Below are 8,554 nucleotides of genomic sequence, written 5' to 3'. Positions count from 1 at the left end.
GCTGGCTGGTTTGCCTCCTTATATTAACTGACAACTTAATCTCTTGAACCACATAATAATATGAGTGGGTGAGAACACAACCAACATTAATCATCTCAATAGCAACTTCAGAATCACTTTCCAGAATAATTTTAGCAAGTCCATGCTCACATTCTAATTGCAATCCATCTCGAATACCACATAGTTTTGCATGGATACTTCATGAAATTATTATTACCTTTCATTTATTTATTAATTCTTATTATTATTAATATAGATAAAATAACTTAAAAGACACGTATAATAATTGAACGAAAGGGTACCATAAACATAATAGCTTGATAAAGACGGTTCCAGAATTAAATTTAAAAGTTAGAGTATCAATTTCAACTGTCACCCCATCCCATGTGTAAGAAAACTAGAGAAGGCAAAGAGAATCATTAAGCATTTGAATTGAGAAGTCCAAGGAGCAAGGTGATTTTCTTACAAAGAGACACTTGATTGTCAAAAGTTGTAGAATGCTCCATCCACATCGATCTCTCACTTACAAAAAAAAAAGCAACCAACAGATTCTCGTCCCACGTTTCAGAGTGTTGTTAAAGCCAAACACATGCTGCCCAAGCACGTCACTGTGTGTAATCTGTCCACACTCACTTTCTTGCATTTCTATAAAAAGAATTATTGGACCCTGCCCATGGCGTATCCAACTATATTTTAATTACGCATTCATAAAAGAAACACATAAATATAGTACCTCTGTTTCGATCGATGTAGAAACGTACTTTGTTGCATCTGTTTCCAGTTTATCTAGAGTTTTCTCCATAACCACACCTACTTCTAGTTCTATCCAAATACCATAACAAAAAACAAGGTGGGGTGCATGGTTAATTGATTTATGAGTAAGAGAAAGATGTATAAATAAAATAAGTAATGTAAAGCAAAGAGAAAAAATGCATAAAGCATTTTATAAAAATAAATAAAAATAAAATTGGCGTTATATATTTGGAGTCAATGAATGGGGTCTCGTGATAATTAATTGTAGACATTCAAGTATTAGGCTTAAAATATGGAGATCCGATACTTATTTTACAAAGTATTTATTAGAAGAATTAATAAGAAAAGTTGCGAAACTATATCTTGCACAACAGAACAAGTTAACTTTTTTCAACGATCTAAAAATTAAGAAAAGAAAATGCGTCCCCCATGGGTTTGTCCTCTTCGGTGCTTAGCCATAATTAATCAATTATCGGACTTTGTCCTATTAAGATGTATATATATTCTATTATTTTGTCCGTGTTGATAGCAACGGATTCAGATGTCCCCTCACACCCAATCCTATTTTTCTTTTTTTAAGCATACTCTTGTAACATGAAAATTAGGATTTCGGTGCAAATAGTCAAGAGAGGGTAGGTGTCCTACAATGTTAAAGGCAACACCTATTTTGCACTTTATATAAATTTAATCAAAGTATCCAATGATCTAAAATTCAATATTAGACTCGAGCTATCGTGAAACTGATGAAGCTTCATTTTTCATTGAAATCCATATGACATCATTAATAATGTAAAAAAGACTCGCTAATCTTACCCAGCGAATCGTCGTGACAAGAATTATAATGATTTGGAGGTGCTGGGGTGGAGGGTTTTGCTTTTTGCATGCAGGAAACACTTAATTATTAGTAGAATAAATAAAGGAAAAAAGAAAAAGAAAAAGAAATGTGCGTGGAATGCATTGCCTTGAAAGTCCAAAGGAAAGAATGAGAGTTTCCACTTTAAAGTTGAAAGACTCCTTCTTTCCAGATATGGGTTCCACTTCCCATGTCTCAGTGATTCATCCTTCCTCTCACTTCCACTTCCCATCATGGGCTACCTCTCTTGCAATGCCCACTCCGCAATCGCCACCTGCCATCCCCATTTCAGAAGACCCATCCCCATCCGCCAGTTCGCCTACTCCGACCTCGTCGCCGCGGCCAACGGCTTCTCCCCGGACACCTTCCTCGGCCGCGGCAGCCACGGCCGAGTGTACAAGGCCACCCTGGACGGCGGGAAGCTCCTGGCGGCCGTGAAAATAAGCAAACAGAACTGCAGCAGCCCCGCCGAAAACGAGATGGAGATCCTCTCCGAGGTGGCGAGCGAGCGGGTGGTGAACCTGATAGGGTTCAGCAGGGACCCCAACGGTAACAAAGTAATCGTGGTCCAATACATGCCCAACGGCTCCCTCCACGACCTCCTCCACAAACTCAACAAACCCCCCTCTTGGAAGCGCAGGCTCCGCTACGCACTCCAGGTGGCCAAAGCCCTTCGCCACTTGCACTCCTCCAACCCTCCCGTTATCCACCGCGACGTTAAGTCTTCCAACGTCTTAATCGACCGGAACGGGAACGCCAGACTCGGCGACTTCGGCCTCGCGCTCAGGGGACACGTCCAGGACGCTCGCGTCAACCGCACGCCGCCCGCCGGGACGTTAGGCTACCTCGACCCCTGCTATCTTGCGCCCGAGGATCTCACCTCCAAGAGCGACGTCTTCAGCTTCGGGATCTTGCTCCTCGAGATTCTCACCGGAAGGAACGCCATCGACGTTAACTTCACTCCCCCCTCCCTCCTCCACTGGGCCATTCCCTCCATCAAGCTCCGCGACTTCGCCCCAATCTTCGACCCCCGGATCGGACCGCCGCCGGAGCTCGTAAGCCGCCTCGCGCTGCTCGCCGCCAGGTGCGTCAGGTCGACTGCCGCCAAGCGCCCCTCCATGGCGGAGGTTGTGGAGTGTCTTGACCTCGCGCGGAAGGGGATCCGCGCGACGCCGGCGGTGTGGTCGAGTCTGCGGCGGCGCGTGGTGGAGAGCGCGGTGGCGGTGGCGGCGTGGGAGGAGTGTGAGTCGGAGAATGATGGGAGTGAGGAGGTGGTGAAAAGTGGGAACAGGAGGAAGGGGAAAGTATCGAGTGTGTCGGGTGTAGGGTATGGGAGTGTGGTCTCCAATAATGATAAAGGGATGAGGTCAAAATCCATTGGGTCTGGGTCTGGGTCTGGTTGGGTGAAAATGCAGCAGGCCCAGCAAAGCGAGCATGGGCATGGGCATGGGCATGGGCATGGGTTAGGGAGAAGGAAAGTGACGAGGCTGAAGAAGTCAAAGTCTATGGGGGTTTTGCAAGGTTTTTTGTATGGTGAGAATAGCAATGATGCAACTTGTTCGGCAATGGCGAAGTTGGTTGTTACGGATAAGTTGGAAAAGAAACCGTTAGTGGAAATGAAGGAATCATTGGAGGAATGACATGTTTGATGTTTCAGCTCTGAAATGATTGGGAATGAAGGAGCAGTGTTTCGCATTGGATGCTACTTATTGCTCAGTCAATTCCAAGCTGAGACACAGAGAGAGATGATTCAACCAGATTTGTACTGTAATTTTGTGCCATTAATACTTAAGAGCTTTTCTTTTTTCCTTTTTCTTTTTTGGGCAATGCTGCTGAATGCTATTGCTTTCATACTTTTTCTTTTCTTTTTCGGTCAGATTTTAATATGATAACTTGTAAAGTGGCAATTCTCTTTGTTTTCCTTCCTTTTTTCTCCTTTGCATCAGTCTACATTCTTTTTGGTTGTGAATGAATGAATGATAGATATCTATCTGATATAGATCCATGGACCATGGGCGGATCATTCATCATGAAACTCCTGGGTGTTCGTGTGCACCGGAGTCAAATATATTAAACAAGACTAATACACTTTTTTTAATATATCTTTTTAATAATTACACTCTTTTTTATATATCCTTATATCTTAAACATTGATAAAGTTTTTTTACAAGTTTTATTAAACAAAAACATTTTTAAAAATTCTTTTAACTTTTTATTTAAATTTTGTTGTCATTTATGAATTAAATTTCAATATAAATTATTAATAAATAAATATAATTTTATGTTATAATGTAAATTAGTTATCATAAAATTAAAATATAACTTATATGTTTAAAATATTTTTTTATATAAATTTTAAAGAAAGTGTAGATTGAGATATCGTAAGACTGATGTAGCACAAAATCAATTTTGATAAAGATGACTCATTTTCATCACTAAAATTGATTAATAAATCAAATATTATCTCTATCCGGTCAAATGAATAAGGATCTCAACAAGGCGAGATAGATACGAGTAGTATCCTCTCGTTATTCACTCCACTAAATAAATATTTGTCTTGTATCTATTTTCATATCTAGGTGGATATACGTACCTACATATTTTTTTTAAATATCTATGGATATTTGTGATATTTATTTTAAATAAATAAATTTTAAAAATTATTTTAACAATAATTTCTATTTACTATAATAAATTATTTAAAATTAATAGTTTAAAATCAAAACTTAAATTATTCAAATATTATGCATAGTTTTATTAAATAAGATTCTTCAATTTAAAAACTAAATTTCATCATTAAAGTATTTTATTTTCATAAATTTAAACAAATTTAATATATAATTATGTAATTGAATATTAATAGATACCCACATGTATGAATACTATGATACCATACTCATCTCATTATCATGTGTTCCTACCGTAAGTTCGCTGTCATTGTTAGGGTCACCGCATTCGACGTATTATCTGCTTTGGCACTCGTTGGGTTGTCACGGTTTTGTCCTTTAAAAGGCGCCTTGGTGGGTTAAGGATGGGGGGTGTTTATAAACTACCCTTAGTCTCGATTCCTAAGCGATGTGAGACTTTTAGACATACCGGAACAGGCCCCACAGTCGATGCTAAGGAGCAAGAGTGGCCTAGGCTCTCCTTCTAGCGCCAAATGTTCCTACCGTAAGTCCATTGTCATTGTTAGGATCACTACATCCGAGGTATTGTTCGCTTTGACACTCATTGAACCATCACGATTTTGTCTTTTAAACAGCGTCTCGGTAGGTTAAAGATGGAGGATATTTATAAACTACCCATATAAGTACAAAAATTACTTGCATGCTGTGAGTATAATTTATAATATTCATTTTCTACCATAATACATTTTATTTGCGGGTATACGCCGATACATTTTCTTTTTGACGTCTACAGTACAAGGCAATAAAGATGAAATATATATATATATATATATATATATATTATATATTATATACTATATACTACAAATTAATTAAAAAAATTTATAAAATAAGGTTTTTGAGTTTCTACGGATCGATATCCTTTAAATATTTTAAAATTTACTGTTTCAGATGTTTTTTTATCAAATTCAACAACAAAAAAATGTTTTTCTATCAAATAAAAAATCATGAATATCTTTAACATCGAATATAGTCATCACAGACAACCCAACTATAAATTTAATATAGTATTACTAAAATAGACAACAGACGTGTCTGCTGGCTGTGGCAGCCATCATGAAGATTTTTTTTGTTTGAATTTCTTTTCATTGTTCAAACGTTGAATCTACAACAATGCTTGTATCACACTTTTTTTTTCAACTATAGATTGATTTTTATCAATAATTGTGTTGTAGTAATTTTCTATTATGAGAAATTTTTAAAAAAAATTGTGAATTTTAGGTGTTTAAGAATTTTTTTTAAGTAAAAGCCCAGTTTGATCCCGAAGAAAAAATATAAAAAGATCTCTTTAAGTTTCATAAATTTATTCTTAAGAAAATTTAGAGAAATATACTAGGTAGAAGTATTTTGGAGCTCATGAGAAATCCTTTCCTTTATTGACCTCCCAGTGCTTGTAAGATCCTTTGCCTAAGAATTGTTGTTGATGGGTGATTCTAAGCTTTGAAGATTGAGAATTTGAGTTGGTGTGGAGTTTTGGTGTTAACTTAGAGTTATCTTCTTTTTCCTTTTTTTCCTCATTTCTCTTCAATTACAAGGTAAGGGAAGTTATTCCCTAATTTGTTGTTGATTGTTGAGTTATTGTGCATGAAATGGTTGTTGTATGATGAAAATTGGGTTATTGAATTGTATGATTTTGGGATTGAATGTTGAGCTTTGGTGTTCTCAATTTTCCAAGAGAAAAACTTTGGTGATTTTGAGAATATGATGTTGCATATTGCAATTCTAGTTGGATTTGAGTTGCTCGAAGTGCCTATATATTTTGTTACATGTTGCATGCTTGGAATCTTCTAAGTTTTAGGTGAATTCAACAATTTTGTGATTCTGTTATGTGCAAAAATCATCATCGCATCAAACATGACTCAAATCAGGGAATCTCTTCTCTAATTATGTTGGGCATGAGATTAGTTATGTTATGTGTAACGTAGCAAGTTGTTTTAGAAAGCCGAATATAGGTGATTTAGTAGCCCAGAACGGGCCGTTCCCAATCTGGAACGGGCCGTTCCAAGCTATTAAATTGACCTGTAAATCGTAGTTGAGAACGGGCCATTCTGGGGGGAGTACGGGTCGTTCTGGATGGAGAACGGGTCGTTCTGGATGAGTTCCAGAACGGGCCGTTCTGATTTTAGAACGGGCCGTTCTGCATGTGATTTTTGCACATGAAGAAGGGGTGCAGAACGGGCCGTTCTGGATTCGGTACAGGCCGTTCTGGCCACTCCAGAATGTCTATAAATAGGGGTTGTGGGCAGTGAGGAGAATGTGAGTTTTTAGAGAGAAGTTTTAGAGAGAAGTTTTAGAGAGAAGGTCTCTGGGTCTGTGAACTCCTTTCTCTCCCAAATTTCTCTGTATGATTCCTTTTCTCCTCTAGATCACTAATGCCTTCTGTCTTTTCTTGAAATTCATATTAGAAAGCTTGCTTTGGGAGGATTGAAGTTCCGGGTTGAGCTTTGGAAGGGAATTCTATTTCGTCTCAGTTGTTGGCTATTTTGAGCCAATCTTCAGGTGAGGGAAGCTAGAATGTTTGTTGTTTAGGTTGCATGTGAGTTTAGAAACTCAATTGATGCATGAATGTAGAGAATCTATAGATGGATTGAAGAAAATCTCATTTTTTTTGGGGTTTTGAGAAAAAGAAGGATTTTGATGATTTTGATGCATAAGTTGGATGCATGTGAGATCTAAGTTTATTTAAGTTGTATGGAGCCTATGCATTGTGTTTTTGTGTTTGCATGTGGCTGGATTTGTTGGTTTGGATGAGAGTTTTTGAACTCTCTGATTAGGATTTAGGCCGGGCGCAGGTTGAGCGCGCCGAGCGTGGAAGAGCTTAGAGCTCTCGGTTGGTGTTAGGCCAGGCGCAAGCTGACTGTGCCGAGCGTGAATATGTTCATAAATAATTGATTTAATTTGATGCTTATGCATGTTTAAAGTCGAAATTTTAGATCATGTATGTATGATATATGATGTATGGTGAGGTATGATTCATATGTATGCTTTGTGATGATACGTATGAATGGTTGAATATGATATGACATGTGTATATGTTCATATGGGTATATTTATTGATCATAATGGTGGTAGACCATGTATGATGTATGATGCATTATTGCATGTGATGTCTTATGACATGTGTATGATTGTTGATCATGATGGTGGGCAGACCATGTATGATGTATGATGCATGATTGCATGTGATGCCTTATGACATGAGTTTAGCCTAGGACTTAAGGAGAGAAAAAATATTTTCGAACTAGAAGAGCTCACATAGAGTCTCTTGAGAATGGTGCTCAGGTAGGCCACTGGGTTGGGTGAGTCTCCTCTAAGTCCTTAGCTAGTGTTGGAGCGGGGTATGAGGTCGAGGGTTATTCCCTTAACCAAGTACTCGGGAAGGTGCGTGGATCCTTGCAGATAATCGATGGGCGAACTGCACAATTGACTTGGTTATGCATGCCAAGGTCGTGGTAAGCCCGTACCCAACCGTGTTATACCTGACGGTGGATCTGGACTTCCAATTGTGTAAGTGACATCATCCGAGTAAACCCGAGTGAGGATTATATCCTGTTTAGCTGTGACCGAGCAGGCGCATTGGACGTAAAAACGGTTGGGGTGGTTTCGGTAGGATGGAATGTCACTTATACAGCTCTATTGTTAGGGAGATCTCCTAGGTATATGCGTGACGACGCATTAGATGATTGATATGCATTGATATCTGTCATGAGTTGCATGTATTGCATGATTGTCATGATGATGAAGTGTATGGTGTTTGACTTCATGGTTGATGAATGGATGATTGATTGGGATGCATGTGTAGTATAGATTTTATTCTGTACTTGTATGATTGATTTTTGAACTCTAGCTTACCCTTCTGTTTCCATGTGGTGGGATTGCAATGATCATACTTGGTATGAGAGCAGGTCAGGGATAGCTTGGAGTAGAGGTGATCGCTCCGAGACGGGGAGTTTGAGCCTCGTGTTAGAGTTACCATTTTGGGTAACGGTTTTTGTCTGTGTTTGACCGACACTAGGGAATATTTTGGGATGACTGTTCATATATGGTGTTTTATTTTGTATACAAAAACTTAATTATTTTGATCCTTATATTTATGCCTGTATGATATGTGTTATCCAATTTTATATTCTCTTAGTTAACTAGTTGTAGTGCGATTCCACTAAGTGTAGAGACCATGGCGGGTTGTTAAACTTATATGGTATCAGAGTCGGTCGAGTCTTTTAGGATACTCTGTGGGGAGTGATCCTTCTAAGTTTCTGTT

At 38.4% G+C, this 8,554-nt stretch overlaps 1 pseudogene; it reads left to right on the top strand.

Annotated features, from left to right (window-relative positions):
* The first annotated feature begins 269 nt into the window (after positions 1-269).
* On the top strand, positions 270-3,513 carry LOC109797412 (serine/threonine-protein kinase-like protein At3g51990 pseudogene; annotated as a pseudogene).
* Positions 3,514-8,554: the final 5,041 nt, after the last annotated feature.

The sequence above is a fragment of the Cajanus cajan genome, chromosome 6, assembly GCF_000230855.2.
Source record: "Cajanus cajan strain Asha chromosome 6, NIPB_CcT2T_4, whole genome shotgun sequence".
Taxonomy (NCBI): Eukaryota; Viridiplantae; Streptophyta; class Magnoliopsida; order Fabales; family Fabaceae; genus Cajanus; species Cajanus cajan.
Note: the sequence above shows the minus strand (reverse complement) of the source record. Positions and strands in the feature narration are given on the sequence as shown.